General features: G+C 35.6%; 1 non-coding gene across 1 annotated transcript; it reads left to right on the top strand.

Moving 5' to 3' along the window:
• Positions 1–18,536: 18,536 nt before the first annotated feature.
• On the top strand, positions 18,537–18,694 carry LOC136386533 (U1 spliceosomal RNA). Its single transcript, XR_010747926.1, has one exon. It is a non-coding gene; the product is annotated as a U1 spliceosomal RNA (small nuclear RNA).
• Positions 18,695–19,357: the final 663 nt, after the last annotated feature.

Genomic DNA, 19,357 nt, shown 5'->3' with positions numbered 1-19,357 from the left:
AAACTTGGCTGGTTAGCTCAGTTGTAGAGCATTGGTGCAGCATGTGGATATCCTGGGATTGATTCCCAGTCAGTGCACACAGGAAAACCAACCCTCCTCCAATTCTGCAGCCATTGCTTGATTGGAGTGAGTTGACCCAGGGCTCTGAGGATGGCTCCATTGCTCCCTTCTCAGGTACTAAGATGAGCTTAGTTTCTGAGCAACAGAGAAGCACCCTAGATGGGCAGAGCATCACCCCATAGTGAGATTTCAGGTGTATCCCAGTCAGGGCACATGCAGGAGTCTGTTTCTGCCTTCATTCCTCTCGTGGAATATAAACAAATAAGTAAGTAAGTAAGCAAGTAAGTACATAAATAAATATAAAAAAAGAAATGATGATGTTACCATTAATGACAACATGGATGAACCTTGAGAATATTATACTGAGTGAAATAAGTAAATCAGAAAAAAGCTAAGTATATATATATAGTGACAGACAATGATGTGACTTTTAATGATATGTACAGAACATAATCAACAATTCAAATGCTATAGAAATGTTTGTCTAGGTCCCATATATTCTGATTGATCAATCACACCCTATTAAATTTAATTTTCTAAATAAAATTTAAAAAATAAATTAATTATTTTTTAAAAGTCAGTTATGTCAATTTGGTCTAAAGTGACATTTAAGTCAATGTTTCTTTATCGATTTTCTCTTTGGATGAGCTTATCAGAGGTTTCAATGTAGTCTATAGATTCCTTGGTATGATTGTGCTTTTTCCAATTTCTCCCTTTGGTTTTGTTAGTAGTCGCCAATGTGTTTCAACATATACAAATTTATCAATGTAATACAGTTCATTAACAAAGCAAAGAGGAAATATCATACAATCTTATAATATATGCAGAAAAAACATTTGACAAAATACAACATCCATTTATAAGTAAAACACTCAACAAAATGGGTGTAGAAGGAAGAACCTTAACATAATAAAGGCTACATATGACAAACCCACAGCTAATATTATACTCAATGCTGAAATATCTGAAAGCTTTTTCCCCAAGATTAGGAGCAAGACAAGGCTGCCCACTTTCTCCACTCTTACTCAAAACAGTTTGGAAATCTTAGCCAGAGTAATGAGGCAAGAGAAAGAAATAAAAGGTATCAAAACTGAGGATGAAGGAATAAATTTGTTACTTTTTACAGGTGACATGATTCTTTATATAAAGCACTCTAAAGGTTTCACCAGAAAACTAGTAGAAACAATACACAAATACAATTAAGTTGCAAGATACAAACTCAATATACAAAACTCACATTATTTTTATATATTAAGAATAAAATTTTAGAAAAAAACTGAAACAATTTATTTTTCAAGTGAAACAAAAATAATAAAGTACTTTGGAATAAAATTAATTAAGATATGAATAACCTATGTAGTAGAAACTAAAAAGCATCATTAAAAGACATTTTAAAAGATACAAAGAAATGAAAAGATACTCTATATTCATGGATTCAAAAAATCAACATAGTTAAAATATGCATATTACCCAAAGCAATATACAGATTTAACGCAAACTCCATCAAAATCTCAATAACATTTTAAAAATAACAATTATAATCATATTTGTATGGAACCACAAAATGACTTTGAATAGCCAAAGCAATCTTGAGAATAGAGAATAAAACCTGAGGCATCAAACTACCTGACTTCAAATTACACTACCAGTAACAGTAGTGAAAAAAACAAACAAACATGGTGTTAACAGAAAGACAAACAGATTAATGGAATAAAATTGACAGCCTGGAAATAAAACCCCATGTACATATGGACAAATACTCTTTGACAACAGAACCAAAATATACAATGAAGAAAAAAAATCTCTTCAAAAATTGGTGTTGAGAAAATTAGAAAGTCCCATGCAAAAGAATGAAACTAGACTACAATTTGTTTCCATGTACAAAAATTCATTCAAAATGAATGAAAGACGTAAATATCAAAGTTGAATCAATAAGTTGCATAGAAAAATACATATGTACTAAATTTATGCACCTAAGCTGAAGAGAACATTTTATAAATTTGACCCCAAAAGCAAGGGAAGTAAAGGCAAAAATAAACAAATGGGACTATATCAAACTAAAAACCTCTGTACAGTAAAAGAAACCAACAACAAAGTAAAATGCAACCCAACAAATGGGAGAACATATTAGGAAGCAACAGGTCTCAAAAGTGATTAATATAAAAAATGCATAAAGAACTCATACAAGTCAACAGCAAATATACAAACAACAACAACAAAAAAACAATTAATTAAGAACTGGGCAAAGGTGTATGGGCATATCCCTTTCCTAAGAAGATAGATTCCAAGATGGCAATAGAATATAGAATAAGCAGACTTCCCAATTGCTACCTCCCAGTGCTAAATTTGATTACAACTAAATTAAAAACAGTCATATTAGGCCCTGGTTGGTAAGCTCAGTGGTAGAACATCAGCCCAGTGTGTGGAAGTCCTGGTTCAATTCCTGATCAGGGCACACAGCAGAAGCACCTGTTTGATTCTCCATTTTTCCCCCTCTCCTTTCTCTCTATCTCTCTCCTTCCTGCAGCCAAGGCTCCATTGGAGCAAAGCTGGCCCAGGCACTGAGGATGGCTCCATATCCTCTACATCAGGTGCTAGAATGGCTCTGGTGGCAATGGAGCAATGCCCCAAATGGGCAGAGCATCACCGCCTAGTGGACATGTCAGGTGGATCCTGGTCGGGCATAGGCAGGGTGAGTCTGTCTCTCTGCCTCCTTGCTTCTCACTTCAGAAAAATAAAACAAAAAGTCTTATTAAAAAGTCTACTTTGGACAAAATAAAGAGGAGTACATAACCAAGGAGTCACAGAAGCCACATTGAGAAAGGTAGGAATTGTGAAGATGCAAAAAGTGCTGCTCTGTTTCCAGGAGAAAGTGACAGCTGGGGGTCTAGAGGAACTCTCAGCTGTGGAAAGGTTTTCCCTGAGAGATGCGGGTCTGAAACCCAAAGCTGAGTGCACCAGCCTAGAGCACCAGAACCTAGAAAAAATGCCTACAGAATTTGGCAGTAAAAAGAGGCAAAGTTTTTGTCTACGGGAAAGAGACAGGAGTTCTGAGACATGCAGGTGCCATCTTAAAGGGCTCATACAGAATATCTTATTCACAGCGATTTACCTGTGAATACAGTGTTCGGAGGGCTGAAAGGATTAGTATTGCATGAGAAAAGTGTGACATTGATGGTCCAGGGAAAGACACTGGAGAGGATGCCACTGGAACACCTGAGCTGAATCATTCTCCAATTCTGCAGTCATCATCTTTCTTGGTGGAAGCAGTCTCTTCCACGAGGCATCAGGCTCGGGGAATGCAACTTCCCCAACCTCGGGAATCTCTTTTGCCTCACCCAGTGGAGATTGGGCTGCTCTAGAAGTAAGCCTAGAAGCGGAGGTGGGGAGGTGGTGTCAGTGACTAAGTTTTTTGGCATTGAGGCCAGAACTTCTCCTCACACTGTCCAGAGAATATGAATGGTGCTTCCACTTCACAGGATGTTGAGTAATAACTGTCCAGACTGTGGGAAAAACACATCTCTTGGTGTCAGAGGCCACACCCACCATATTCCTAGTGGCCACAACCTACTGAGGTGTGTGAAGAAAGTAAGAACAGACTGACACCTAAGGCCATGGGGTGGGATTGGGAGTCACACACCCACTATCTTTCCTAGTACCTGAGTTGCCACAGGCTCTAGACTCTACCAGGGGTTTTCTCAGTTCTGAGCCCAACAAGAAGCCAAAAGACAGAGACAGCAGGAGGTGGAACTCAGGTAACCTTCAGTCTTTTGCTGATATGCCCCCAGGCCCACTGTATGTAAAAGCTAGTCTAGGTGTATGGCTTGGTGTTTACATGTGCACCTGGGCCCAGCAGAGGCAGCCACAAACTGGTTAGCTTGTTTCTCCAAGAAGATTGCTTAGGGCCAGGCATGGTCCTGCAGTGGTCTGCACTGGGTTCCCTCCAGGGAAGCCCAAGGTCAGCACATCCAGATGCCAGCTGTGGAGAGTCTCAGTTCAGAACCTAATGACCCAAGCAGATGGCATGCCCAAAGGGAGGGTTCATCAGACATTGGTCCTAGCAGAGGTGGTTTCCAGTTTATGTGATCAGCACCTGAACTGTAGCTTGAACTCACACCAGACAGGATGTAGCTTCACAGTCAGCCAGCCCTGGTCCTGGATATCCTACCCCATGGGGTAGGTTCCACAGAGGGAAGGGAGAGAGACTTGGAGCATAGACATTCAAGGTATGGGCTCCATGGAGCCTGTTGTTGGGATTGGTCAAGAAGCTTAGCCACTTTCTTGGAGGGGCACTGTCAACCGCAGGGGAGGTCTATCTCTTGGTCTTCCTCCTTAAAACCGGGGCTATACAGCTGAAAGAACTTCTGCAGAGGGAATTTCAGCCCCACCTAAACTGAATATGTGGCTCACCTAACAGGGGAGAAATAGAAATGGAGTATTCAGCAGTGTCTGAGGGAGTAGGCTTTGGAGAATGGGCCACTTTCCTTGTACTGAAATCCTGGTGAAGAGACCACTGAGGTATGGGGTTTCACTAACATTATATTTCAAACTTTAGCTGCCCTAACCTACTAAGCTTGCAACCCATGGAAGAGTTGAAAGGGTAAGTCCAGTCTGACCCCACACTACAGTCTTTCTACAGAAGGCTTTGTGGGAAAACCAAGCAGTTACAGGAGGTGAAACAGCTGGAAAGTAGAGGCAAATCTTACAGAGCTTGAGATTTGCCTTAAAAGGTTAAGTTGACACTGTCAGCTCTAAACATGAGGAAGCTCATCCTGATATACAGGTTGATCTCTCCTACACACACCAAGTTACGGAAAACATGAAAACAAATAACAAAAACAGCAATAACTTGACAGGTAGCCCATGGCAGCAGATTACAAACAACTGCTAACACCAAGCCATAACTGAACCCTACCCAAGAGAACCAAGAACCAATCCAACCAGTAGTAGGTGGCACACCACACCAAAACTAGACTCAGCTAGCTATACAAGTGGCATGCTTAAAGGAGGAGTCCAGCAGGCACTAAACACTGCAGAGGATAAACATGCTAAATCAGACATACACTGCACATCATGTAATACACAAGATCATGGTTGATCCTTAAAGCCAGCCAGCCATAAATGATAGCCTCATCCATGAAAGGGCCAACTGCATTTAATACTCACAAATGGCAGAAGGGTAAAAATAATCCTCAAGAAACATTCCTAGAGTGAGAAACTCAGGTGGTCTGGATGTCAGTACCACTGAGCACATCTCCCTCATAAAGATGCCACAACAGATTTCAAAGTCAGAGCAGTGCTACTTAATACACAGACAAAATGGCAAATAAATATTATGACTCAAATGAATCAATAAGAGAAATCTCCAGAAAAAGAAATAAATTAAATGAAAATAACAAAACTATCAAATATAGAGTTTAAAATAATGTTTATTAAGGTGCTCAAGGATATTAGAACAAGAATGGATGATCACAATGAAAACTTGAACAAAGAGATGGCAAGCATCAAAAAAGACATTTAAATCTTAAAAATGAACCAGTCAGAAATGACAAGTACAGTATTAGAAATGAAGACTTCACTAGAAGGAATCAACAGCAGGCTAGATGAAACAGAGCATCAAATCAGTGATTTAGAGGACAAGATAAATGTAATCACAGAAACAGAACAGCAAAAAGAAAAGATGCTAAAAGAGACTAAGAAAATTGGTAGAGATGTCTAAGACAACATGAAGAGAAAAAATATCCACATCATAGGTTTCCCTGAAGGACATGAAAAATAACAAGGGATAGAAAACTTGCTTGAAGAAATCATAGCCTAAAAATTCCTTAAATTAATGAAGGGAAAGTCAAACAAGTGCAAGAAGCACAGAGAATCCCATTAAAGATGAATTCAATGAGGTCCACACAAAGACACACCATAATTAAAATGACAAAGTTAAGAGGCAAATAAAAAATACTGAAAGTTGCAAGAAAACTAGTTAATTACCTAAAGAAGAGCCCTCATAAAGTTGGCATCTGACTTCACAACAGAAACATTTCAGACCATTTCAGATTGGCAGGAAATATTCAAAGTGATATAAATCAAGAACCTATGACCAAGACTACTTTATACAGCAAAAGTACACTTTAAAATTGAAGGAGAAATATGAAAGAACTTCCAACATACACACACAAAAAGGAAAGACTCAAAGAGTTCATTACAACCAAAGCAGTAGTGCAAAAAATGTTAAAGGGCCTGCTATAAAAAAAAAAAAAATTGAGGGAAAGGGGATTGTAGCTTTAAAGAGTAAAATGGCAATAAATTAATACATATCAATGATAATCTTAAATAAAAATGGATTAATGCTCTAGTCAAAAGACATAGAGTGACTGCATAGATAAGAAAACAAGACTTATACATATGCTGTCTACAAGAAACCCACCTCAGAACAAAAGATACACATAGACTGAAAGTGGAAGGATGGAAAAATATATTTCATGCTAATGAAAATGAAAAAAAAGCTAAGCTAGCAATACTTATATCTGACAAAATAACCTTTAAAACAAAGGTTATAGTAAGGGGGGAAAAGGTCATTACCTAATGATAAACAATACAGGAAGATATAACCACTGTAAATATTTATGCACCCAATATTGGAAACCTTAAATATATAAAGCATGTTTTGATGGACATAAAGCATGAGATTGATAGCAATACTAAAATATTAGGGAATTTTTATAGCTTACTAACATCAATGGATAGAGTCTCCAGATAGAAAGTTAACAAAGAAACAGGGGCCTGAAACGAAATATTAAATCATCAGGATTTAATTGATATCTTCAAATGTTTCACACAAAAGCATCAGACTATACACTCTTTTGAAGTGATCATGGTACATTTTCTAAGATAGACCACATGTTAGAACACAAAACAAGTCTCAATAAATTTAAGAACATTGAAATCATGCCAAATATCTTCTCTGAACACCATGGCATGAAACTAGACATCAACTACAGAAGAAAAATTGAATAATAATCAAACACTTAAAAGCTAAATAACATGTTATTAAATAACAAATAAGTTAACAATGAGATCAAGTGGAGAAAAATCTTGAGCCTGACAAGGCAATTACTCAGTGATAGAGTGTTGATCAGGGACACAGAGGAGAAAGTTCTGAAACCCCAAGATATCATCTTGAGCACAGGCTCACCTGGTTTGTGCACAGTCTCCCCTCCTTGATCGCAGGATCTCTGGCTTGAGCATGGAATCATAGACATGATCCATGATTACAGGTTTGAGTGTTAATGTCACTGACTTGAAGCCCAAAGTCACTGGCTTTAGCCTAAGGTCGCTGGTGTGAGCAAGGGGTTATTCACTCTGCTGTACCCTCTAGTCAGGGCACATATGAGAAAACAATCAATGAACAACTAAGGTGCCACAAAGAAAATTTTATTCATCTCTTCTCTCTCCCTTCCTTTATGCCTGTCCCTGTCTGTCTCTTTCTCTCTCTTACACACACACACACAAATAAAAATTCTTGAAACAAATGAAAACAAACATACAACAACCCCAAATTCATGGAACACAGCAAAAGCAGCCTTTAGAAAGAAGTTCATAGAATCACAGGTACACCTTAAGAAGCAAGAAAAAGCTCAAATAAATAATCTAAAACTGCATCTAAAATAATTTTTAAAAAACTAACAAATAAAGTTTAGGAAGTGAAAATAAGGAAATAAATATAAGTGGGGAAATAAATGGCATAAAGGCTAAAATAATAATACAAAATTTCAATTAAATCAAGAGCTGGTTCTGTGAAAAGATTGACAAGATTGACAAACCTTTAACCAAACTCATCCTAAATAAATAAAATTAGAAATGAAAGAGGAGAAGTAACAATTGACATCACAAAAATAAAAAAGATTGCAAGAAGATACTATGAGGATCTATATGCCAAAAATATTGAACATCCTGAGCGAAATGCATAAATTCCTAGAAACATACAATCTTCCAAAACTGAATCTGGAAGAATTAAAGTGTGAGCAGACATATTACATCAAATGAAATTGAAACAGTTATAAAAAAACAAACAAACCAGAAATCAAAAGTCCTATACCTGATGTCCTCACAGGTGAATTTTACCAAACATTCAAACAAGAACTAAAGCCTATCATTCTCAAGATATTTCAAAAAAATTGAAGGAAAGGGAAGACTTCCAAGCTCAATTAATGAGACAAGCATTATTCTAATTCCAAAACCAGGTAAAAAACACTAAAAAGAAAGAAAATGATAGTCCAATATCCCTGATTAACATAGATGCTAAAATTCTTAACAAAATATCAGCAAACTACATTCAGCAATACATTAAAAAATCATACATCATAATCAAGTAGGATTTATTCTGGGAAGACAAGGTTGGTTTAATATTCACAAATCAATAAATGGGATTCATTACATAAAGAAAATTAAGGATAAAAATCAAATGATCATATTAATAGATGCAGAAAAAAGCATTTGATAAAATCGAGCACCCATTTATCATTAAAACTCTCAGCAAAGCGGGTATTCAGGGAACATACCTCAACATAATAAAGGCCATATATGACTAACTAACAGCCAAAATCATATTCAGTGGGCAAAAATTAAAAGCATTTTTAATCATCTTAAAATTAGAAACAAGATGGGATACCCTGTTTTAGCACTCTTATTCAACATAGTTCTGAAAGTCTTAGTTACAGCAATAAGACAAGAGAAAGAAATAAAAAGGCATTCAAATTGGAAAAGAAGTGAAATTGGTATTATTTGTTGATGACATGATACTGTGCATAAATAACCCTAAAGTCTTAGCCAAATAACTGCAAAAACTGATAAATGGATTTGGCAAGGTGGTAAGATATAAAATTAATATTCAGAAACCAGTGGCATTTTTATACACCAACAATAAATTATCAGAAAAAGAAATTAAGGAAACAATTCCCTCACTATTGCAACAAAATAAAGTACCTAAGAATAAATTTTACAAAGGAGGTGAAATACTTGTTCTTGAAAAATTTTAAGTCATGGAAAAAAGAAATTGAGAAAGATACAAACAAGTTGAAGTACTCTTCATGGATACTGTCTTCATGGATAGGAAGAATTAACATTATTAAATGTCCATTTTACCCAAAGAAATGTATAGGGTCAATGCAAGTCCTATTAAAATATCAGTGGCATAATTCATATATCTAGAAAAAATACTCTAAAAATTTATATGTAACGAAAAAGAATATGAATGTGAATAGTCTCAGCAATCTTGAAAAATGAAGAACAAAGTGGAGGTATCACACTTGCTAATATCAGGTTAAACTACAAGGCCATTACAATCAAAATAGCTTGATGTTGGCATAGGAACAGGTATACAGATCAATGGAACAAATCAGAGAACCTAGAATTAAACCTATACCTTTATAATCAGTTAATATTTAACAGAGGAGGAAAGAATACACAATTGAGTAAAAACTGTCTCTATAATAAATGGTGTAGAGAAAATTAGACAGGTTCATTTAAAAAAATGAAAGTAGACTACAAACATACCATTCACAAAACAAATTCAAAATAGATTAAAGACTTAAATGAAAATCATTAAACTATAAAAATCTTTGAAGAAAACATAGGCAGTAAACTCTTCAACATCTCTTGTAGCAATATTTTTGCCAATGTATCTTCACTGGTAAGTGAAATAAAAGACAAAATAAACAAATGAGATTATATCAAACTAAAAAGCTTTTGCACAGCAAAAGACAGCATTAATAAAATAAAAAGGCAATCCACTCAATGGAAGAACATAGTTGCCAATACATCTGATAAGGGATTAATAAACAAAATTTATAAAGAACTTCTAAAACTGAACACTAATAAGGTAGAAAATTTAATTAAAAATGAGCAAAGGAAGCCCTGGCCGGTTGGCTCAGCGGTAGAGCGTCGGCCTGGTGTACAGGGGACCCAGGTTCGATTCCCAGCCAGGGCACATAGAAGAAGTGCCCATTTGCTTCTCCACCCTCCCTCCTTCCTCTCTGTCTCTCTCTTCCCCTCCCACAGCCAAGGCTCCATTGGAGCAAAGATGGCCCGGGTACTGGGGATGGCTCCTTGGCCTCTGCCCCAGGTGCTAGAGTGGCTCTGGTCGCGGCAGAGCGACGCCCCGGAGGGGCAGAGCATAGCCCCCTGGTAGGCAGAGCATCGCCCCTGGTGGGCGAGCTGGGTGGATCCCGGTCGGGCGCATGCGGGAGTCTGTCTGACTGTCTCTCCCCGTTTCTAGCTTCAGAAAAATACAAAAAAAAAATGAGCAAAGGAAATGAATAGACACTTCTTCAAAGAAGATATACAAACGGCCAACAGGCATATGAAAAAATGTTCAACATTACTAGTCATCAGAGAAATGCAAATTATAACCACAGTGAGATACTACCTCACACCTGTCACAGTGGCTTGCATTAACAAATTAGCAAACACAAGCACTGGCAAGGATGTGGAGAAAAGGGAATCCTTCTGCTGGTGGGAATGCAGATTTGTTCAGCCACTGTGGAAAACAGTATGCCATTTTATCAAAAATTTAAAAAATAGGCCTGCTTTATGACACAACTATTGTTTTTTTAGGAATATATCCTAAGAATCCAAAAACACTGATTCAGAAGAATATATACACCCCATATTTATTACAGCACTGTTTACAATAGCCAAGATCTGGATACACCCCAAGTATGTGGAATCTAATAAACAAAGTAAGCTGAAGAATGGAATAGAGGCAGAAGTAGGGTCACAGGGAGCAGAGGGACAGCTGTCAGAGGGAAGGGGGATTAAGGGATGGGATCAGAGAAGGTGAAAAAATAAGTGAAATCATATATACATATCACATAGATACAGATAAAATGACAGTAATCCCAGATGGAAAGGTGGGGGGGGGTTTAAAGGGAGGGTGGTGACAGGGGGTAAAATTGTGGACAGGGGTTTGGGAGGTGAGGGTGTTATATTGAGTGAGACACTTGAATCCATGTTAACACAATAAATTAAAATTAATAAAAATTCAAAAAATAAAATTATATTAAAAATAAAAATTAAAAAATAGTAAATAAGATGTGGTTCATGTATACAATGGAATACCATGAGGCTGTGAAAAAGAAGGAAATCTTACCTTCTGCAATAACATGGATGGACCTGGAAATCATTATGCTTAGTGAAATAAGCCAGACAGAGAAATACAAATATCATATGATCTCACTTATATGTGCAAATAATCAACACAGTAAACTAAGGATCAAAATAGAAACAGAGGGAGGGTCACAAGGAACTGAAGGACAACTGTCAGTGGGAAGGGTGATGAGGTAAATGGATTAGTCAAATCATATATACATAACATATAGATACAGATAACAGGGCAGCAGGTCCCAAAGGGAAAGGGTGATGGAGTTAGGGGGAGGGGGATATGGGGGTGAAATGGGAATGGAATGAGACTTTGCATGGGGCATGGGGGATATGATAACAGGGGGTTGAGGGTGTTTTATTGAGTGGGATAATTGATACCATGTTAACATGTTGTTAAATTAAAAAAAAAAATTTGAAAAAGAAGACAAACAAATGGTCTACAGATATATGAGAATATACTAAACTTCATTAGCTATTAGGGAAATGCAAATTAAAACTTCAATGAGGCCCTGGCCGGTTGGCTCAGTGGTAGAGCGTCGGCCTGGCGTGCAGAAGTCCCGGGTTCTATTTCCGGCCAGGGCACACAGGAGAAGCACCCATCCGCTTCTCCACCCCTCCCCCTCTCCTTCTTCTCTGTCTCTCTCTTCCCCTCCCGCAGCAAGGCTCCATTGGAGCAAAGATGGCCTGGGCGCTGGGGATGGCTCCTTGGCCTCTGCCCCAGGTGCTGGAGTGGTTCTGGTCGCAAAAGAGCGACTCCCCGGAGGGGCAGAGCATCGCCCCCTGGTGGGCAGAGCGTTGCCCCCTGGTGGGCGTGCTGTGTGGATCCCGGTCGGGCGCATGCGGGAGTCTGTCTGTCTCTCCCCGTTTCCAGCTTCAGAAAAATACAAAAAACAAACAAACAAACAAAAAAAAAAAACAAAACCCTTCAATGAGATGCCATCTCACACCTGTTAAAATAGCTGTTATCAACAAGAATAGTAATAAGAAGTGTTGGAAAGATTGTGGAGAAAATGTAACCCTCATTCATTGCTGCTGGGAATTTAAACTGGTAAAGCCACTATGGAAAACTAAGAAGTTTCCTCAAAAATTTTAGAATAGAGTTACTGTGTGACCCAGCAATCCCTCTTCTGGATATCTATCCCCAAATTTTTAAATTTATTTTTAAACATGTTTGCACCCTCATGTTCATTGCAGCATTGTTTTCAGTGCTCAATACATGGAGAGAACCAGAGTGTCCTTCGATGGAAGATCGGGTAGAGAACATGTGGTAAATATATACTGTGGACTTCTACTCAGCCATAAGAAAAGATGAAATACTGTCATTTGCAACAACATGCATGAATCTTGAGAATATCATGCTAAGCAAAACAACTCAGTCAGAATAAGAACCATATTATTTCAGTCATGTAGGATCTAAACTTGTAACTCACAGACATAGAAAAAAAGTATAGTGGTTACTACAAGGAATGGGATCAAGGTTTATAAAGGGCAAAGGAGGGCAGATATATGGTGACAAAAAATTATTTGACTTTAGATAGTGGACACACAATGCAATATATAGATCATATATTATAGAAATGGACACTTAAAAGTTATTTAACCCTATTAACCAATGTCCCTTCAACAAATTTAATTTAAAAAGCAAATAATACATTACATTTTCTTAACATGTTGAGTGACAATCTATTGTGTAACAGATATAAATATTAAGTTGTTAAAGATCTAAATTACAATATTTTTTTCTGATGAGTGTCGTTTCTTTTGTTTTAGCTGGAAATTATCTTGTTTGTAATCAAAGTATATATTCTGTTTTTTGGGTGGAAGTTTGAATTTTCTTCATTTTTTAAAAATTTTACTTTTTAATTACAGTTGACATTGAACAGTATTATAAGTTAGTTTCAGGTGTATAGCATCAGGGTTAGACCATTAAATAATTTATAAGGTGATCCTCCCAATAATTCAAGTACCCACGGGGTACCATACATAGTTATTACAATATTACTGATTATATTCCCTATGCTGAACATTGTAACCCTGTGACTATTTTGTAACTACCGATTTTTACTTCTTAATTTCTTCACCTTTTTCATCAAACCCCCAACCCCCTTTATCTCTGACAACTATCACTTTGTTCTCAGCATCTATAAAACTATTTCCACTTTGTTCTTTAGATTCCACATTGGTATTTTTGTCTTTCTTTGTCTCACTTATTTCACTTATCATAAGACCCTCTAGGTCCATCCATGCTGTTGCAAAGAGTAAGATTTCATTCTCTTTTAAGGCTAGGTAATATTTCATTGTGTATGTGTGTATATATATATATATACACACACACACATACACACACACACCATAGCTTTTCCTGCCCAATATATTGCAGAGCACTTCAGTTGTTTCCATACCTTGGCACTTGTAAATAATTTTGCAGTGAACATAAGCAGTGCATGCATTATTTTCAATTACTGCTTGGGGTTTCTTCAGGTATATATTCAGAAATGGAATCACTGGGCCATAAGGCCATTTACACTGTCTTCCACAGTGGCTGCACCAATCTGCATTCCTACAAACAGTGCACAAGTGTTCCCTTTTCTCCTTATCATTACTATCATAGTTTGTAGATTTTATTTTTTTACAGGGACAGAGAGAGAGAGTCCGAGAGAGGGATAGATAGAGACAGACAGAAACGTAAAGAGATGAGAAGCATCAATCATCAGTTTTTAGTTATACCTTAGTTGTTCATTGATTGCTCTATCATATGTGCCTTGACCATAGGCCTTCAGCAGACTGAGTAATCCCTTGCTCGAGCCAGTGACCTTGGGTTCAAGCTGGTGAGCTTTTTGCTCAAGCCAGATGAGCGTGAGCTCAAGTGGTGACCTCGGGGTCTCGAACTTGGGTCTTCTGCATCCCAGCCCGACGCTCTATCCACTGCACTACCTCCTGGTCAGGCTGTAGATTTATTGATGAGAGCCATTTAGACAGGTGTGAAGAGAGATATTCCATTATGGTTTTAATTTGCATTTTTTGAAGATTACTGACATTAGAATCACTTTATATTTTTATTGCCCATATGTTTGTCCTCTTTGGTGAAGTGTCTGTTCAAGCCATCTGCCCGTTTTTTAAGTGTATATATATATATATATATATTGAGATGTATAAGCTCTTTATAAAGTTTGGATTTCAGTCCCATAACAAAGAAATGTAACTTCATCCATATCTTTGTAATCAGAGCTTTGCTTTTTCTTTCTTTTTTTTTCCTCTTCTTTTTTGAACCTGCTTTTCTGATATGTGATTCAGGGGTCAACCAAATATGTGGTCAGAAAAAGTTTGGGGCTCCACTATATTGATATTTCCCTTTGGGGATAACTGTTCTTTCTTCAGCACTGTGATTTCTTTAGATTCATTTTTCTGTAACCCCAAAACAGAAAAACTATTTACCTGCCAACTACCACCACTCTTAACATTATGCTGCCTATATATGACCTTTAGCTAAAACTCATGAAAATAGGAATTCATTTTATCCAAATTTTCTCTAAGTGTGAACTATTCCACCAGATTTGGTCATTTTCTACTATTTATTTCCAAGTACATATAAAAGCTACTTGTTATTTGCAAGAGTGCTGGTCTTGTGGGATCTTACTCAGCTATGAACAAGGTAAAAATCACATCTCCTTTTCTCTGATCAGTTTTGCTAGAATTTTAGCCATTTTATTAACATGCTCAAAGAACAAACTTTTAGTTTTATTTATTTTCTGTTTTCTAGTTCATTAGTTTCTTCTCTTATTCCTATTATTTCTTCTCTTCTCATTATTCTGTGCTTGCTTTGCTCATCTCTTCCTGATTTTTTAAAGTTCAAATGTAGGCAATTCATTTAAATTTTTTCTTCTTCATATAATTATTTAAAATTATAATTTTTTTCAATGCACTTCTTTAGTTGTATTCAATGAATTATGTTTTACTTTTATTTCCATTTATTTTAAGTTATTCCTTAATTTTCCTTGTGATTTTATTTTCAATCCATGTGCTACTCAGTAATGTATTCTTTAAATTCCAAATATTTAGAACTTTCCCAGATACTCTATTATTGTTGATTTCTAAATCATTTACTTTATAGTCATAAGAGATGTCTTGTTAGATGTCAATATGTGAAATATATTAATGTTTATTTTATGGCCTGGCATATAATATAATTTGAAATTACTATGTAGTACACATCTATGTATTTGTATTCTAAAGTTGTTGGTTGCAGTGTTTTATATGTGAATTCAGTCAACATTGCTGATGGTATTGTAAAAAAAAATTATTTCCTTCAGATGTGGTTATTTGGATTATTCTGTCTTGAACTCTGTTAACCTTTTTTTCTACCATCTCGAAACCATTGATTTTTATTTCAAATAGCATAATTTTTAATCTTAGAATTTCAATTTGATTACTTTTCATAGTTTCCGTTTTGTAATATACATTTGTCCACTTATTTTGACCACCTTTTTAAAAGTCTTTGATCTGGCCCTGGCCGGTTTGCTCAGCAGATAGAGTTTTGGCTCAATGTGCAAACATTCCAGGTTCAATCCCCAGTCAAGACACACATGAGAATTCACCGTCTGCTTCTCTTCCCCTCTCTCAACAACTGGCTCTATTGTTTTGAGTTTTGACCCCAGGTGCTGAGGATAATTTGCTTGATTTGAACATCTGACCCAGATAGGGTTTGCCAGGTGGATCCAGGTCAGGGCACATGTGGGAGTCTATCTACCCTCCTTTCACATAAATAAAAAAAAATCCTTGAAAGCTTTTTAAAATCTTTTCTGCTAACTCAACATCTGCATCTCTATAAAAATTACTTCTACTTGAATTTTTATATAACTTTGTGTTAGTCTACTGTTCATATTTCTAGTAATATTTGATTACAGAGTAAATACTATTCATGATATTCATAAAGATTTTGATTCTCTTATCTTCCTCTTCAGAGTATTTTGACTTTTGTTCTATCTGACGAAAGTTAAATTCTAGGCTGATCATCTAGAACTTTGGAATCCTTCATTTTAGCCTTTGTTAGTATGAATCTGATTCAGCCTTTTATGGTAATTTCTTAATCCTTGGATATAGTCTTTATTTCATTAGTCAGACATGCTTCTTTGAGAGTTTCAATAGAAAGCCCAAAATATTTACAAAATTTCTCTAACTTTAGTGGAATTCAACCTCCAAACTCTGTCTCCCTTATGGTTAACAGCAGTTAAAAATATCTGTTCCAAATTTTCAGTCTTATTTCTGTCAGTTTTATTTTTTCTGTACATATGCAGACCAGGGGTCATGAAAGTAGTTGAGACTTTGGACATCAAAATTAGGGCTCACTTCTTTGTGACAATCTTCCTTTTTTCTATGCTCCTTTACATTTTTTTAACCTTTCCGGCAAACCCCAACTCCTCTAATATCTTATGCCAACATGACTTAAGATTTCTGCTTAAGTATTTTAGCCACCTTATACCAAATTTCCAGGGTAATGTTTTTAGAGGAAAAGCCATATAGAGTATCTTACCTGTTGTGTTTTATTTTATCTTTTTTTTTTTTTTATTTTATCTTTTAACAGTTGAATTCTCTACAGTTTCTGCCTTAACATAGGTTATTTTGAACATTTTTCCAGCTTTTTAAAAAAATCTGTGAGACAACTGGTACAATAAAAAAGTGCCACTCTACCATTACCACACTACAAATTGGTTCTCTGTAAAAATAAAATAAAGTATATTCAAAAGAGAAATAATATTTTCATGACATATCTCAAGGTAAAATGTGCAGATGCATTTATAAGCAAAACTAAAAAAGTCAGTTAGTTATCTTTGGTTTCTCATATAATAAATATCTCTGTCTCTGAAAAGGGGTCTATGAAACCTTAGGAACAATCTCTTGTTTTCTCTATAAACTATTTATAAACTAAAAAGTAATCAATTTCTTGATTTTCACCTCATATAAAATGCCAGTTTTTCTATTCAGTTATCTAGGCTCATTTTACTTGGCCTATCAGCAACATTTGACAAGGAAGATCATTGTCTCTTAGACAAGATAGATAGATAGATAGATAGATAGATAGATAGATAGATAGATAGATAGATAGATAGATAGATAGATGATAGATAGATAATATGTATCTATATATTATATATAATATATCTATACATATATATAATATATATGTGTGTGTATGTATATATATATATATATATATTCCCCAAGACAACACATTCCTCTGATTTGCTTGATAACTTATTGACACTTTCATGTCAATTTATGTATTTTGCATCTTCTTTTTCTTCATGACCTCTTAATATTGGATTTCCTCAGGTCTCAGTTCTTGAATTCTTTGTTTTCTCAAACTACTTATCTCTTGGTGATCTCATCCAGTTCCATGGTTTTAAATATAGTCTATATGTTGACAATTTCTATATTTATATTTCCAGTTCACATATCTTCCCTAATCTACAGACTCGTATTTTTAACTAATTAAATAATATCATTTCTTTTTTTGTTTAATAAACACATCTAAATTAACATGTAAAACTGAAATCTATCTCTTATCCTGCACATCCTCTTTCCAAAACATTTCCTGATATTTGGAGATAGATTTTCATCTTTATTATTCCATATCTCCAGTTTTTATATCATAAACATTTGAGTCATCCTAAACTCTTCTCTTCATATTCCTGATCCAATCTATCATTGTATTCTGATAATCTTCCTTCAAATGTTTACTAAATCCTCTTGTTGATTACCACCTTTTTCCTAAACCACCATCATCTTTTCACTGAATTATTGCATTACTCTTCTAATTAGTATCTATACTTCTGCTCTTACCACATTAAAGTCAATCTACACTTTTAAAAATGTAAGTCAGATCAGGAATCTCCCCTACTCAAACTCTTTCAAAAAGTTAAGAACAAAATGAATTAACAAGCAAAATACAGACAGACTCATAGATATAAAGAGCAGGGTGTCAGTTGTTGGGAAGGGAATCTGTTAACTGGTTGAAGAGGGTGCAAAGATTGAGGAAAAAAACACAAGAAGAGGGAAAAGAAATCTCACAGACATGGACAGCAATGTGATGATTGTGCAGTGGCAGTGGGGGGTCCAGTAAGGTATAAGGATGGTAAATGGTGATGGGCGAAGACTTGAGTGGTGTGATGAGCATGCAATATGGTAGTAGAGATGTATAGTAGTATTGGATACCTGAAACCTGTATATTTATGTTAACTAGCATCACTCCAATAAATTTATTTTAAAAATTAAAAATAAATTGCTAAAAATACAAAGTAATAATTATAAAAAATATGTTGATGACACTTACTTGGTAAAACCATGATCAAAATGGTGGTTTTCCCAGGGCAAGGCTTATCCATTGCACTCCGGATGTGTTGATCTCTGCAATTTCCCCAAATGTGGGAAACCTTAGTGCATATTTTTTGGTAGTTGGGGACTGCTTTCATGCTCTCCCTTATTTAAAAAAATAATTAAAATATAAATAAATTTAAAAGATTTTGATGGACTTATAATGTATAAATATGTAATTTGACAACAATATTATAAATGAGGGCAATTGAATTAGTTATATCATATAAGAGAAAAGGTCATGTATGTTATTGAAATTAAGTGATAGCAAGTGGTATTTATTTCAGAAATGCAAGGTTGACTTAACTGAAAATCAATATAACACACTATATTACTTTAGTAAAGGAAAAAACCACTTGATAATCTAAATATTTAAATAATGGGACAAAAATATCCTTCCATGATAAGAAAAAAAAAGCATTAGGCAACTAGAAATAGAAAGGATGTTCTTCAATGTGATAAATTCCATCAATAAAATCCACATAACTAACATTGTAATTAATGGTGAAAGACTGAAAGCTTCCCCTGTGATATCCAGAATAAATCCATAATCTTTATTTTTACTATTTCTAATTCAATGTTGTACTTTAATATTTGCCAAAGTAAGTAGAAAAAAATAAATAAAAGCAGCTATGTTGGAAGAGAAGTACAACTATCTTTATTCACAGGTGTCAGGATCTTGTATATGGGAAATCCTAAGAAATCCACAGAGAAAAAGCTGTAAGAACTAATAATCTCTTTCAATAAGGTTTCAGGATACAAGATCATTATA

This window comes from Saccopteryx leptura, chromosome X (genome assembly GCF_036850995.1).
Source record: "Saccopteryx leptura isolate mSacLep1 chromosome X, mSacLep1_pri_phased_curated, whole genome shotgun sequence".
Taxonomy (NCBI): domain Eukaryota; kingdom Metazoa; phylum Chordata; class Mammalia; order Chiroptera; family Emballonuridae; genus Saccopteryx; species Saccopteryx leptura.
This window is presented reverse-complemented; position numbering and strand designations above follow the sequence as displayed.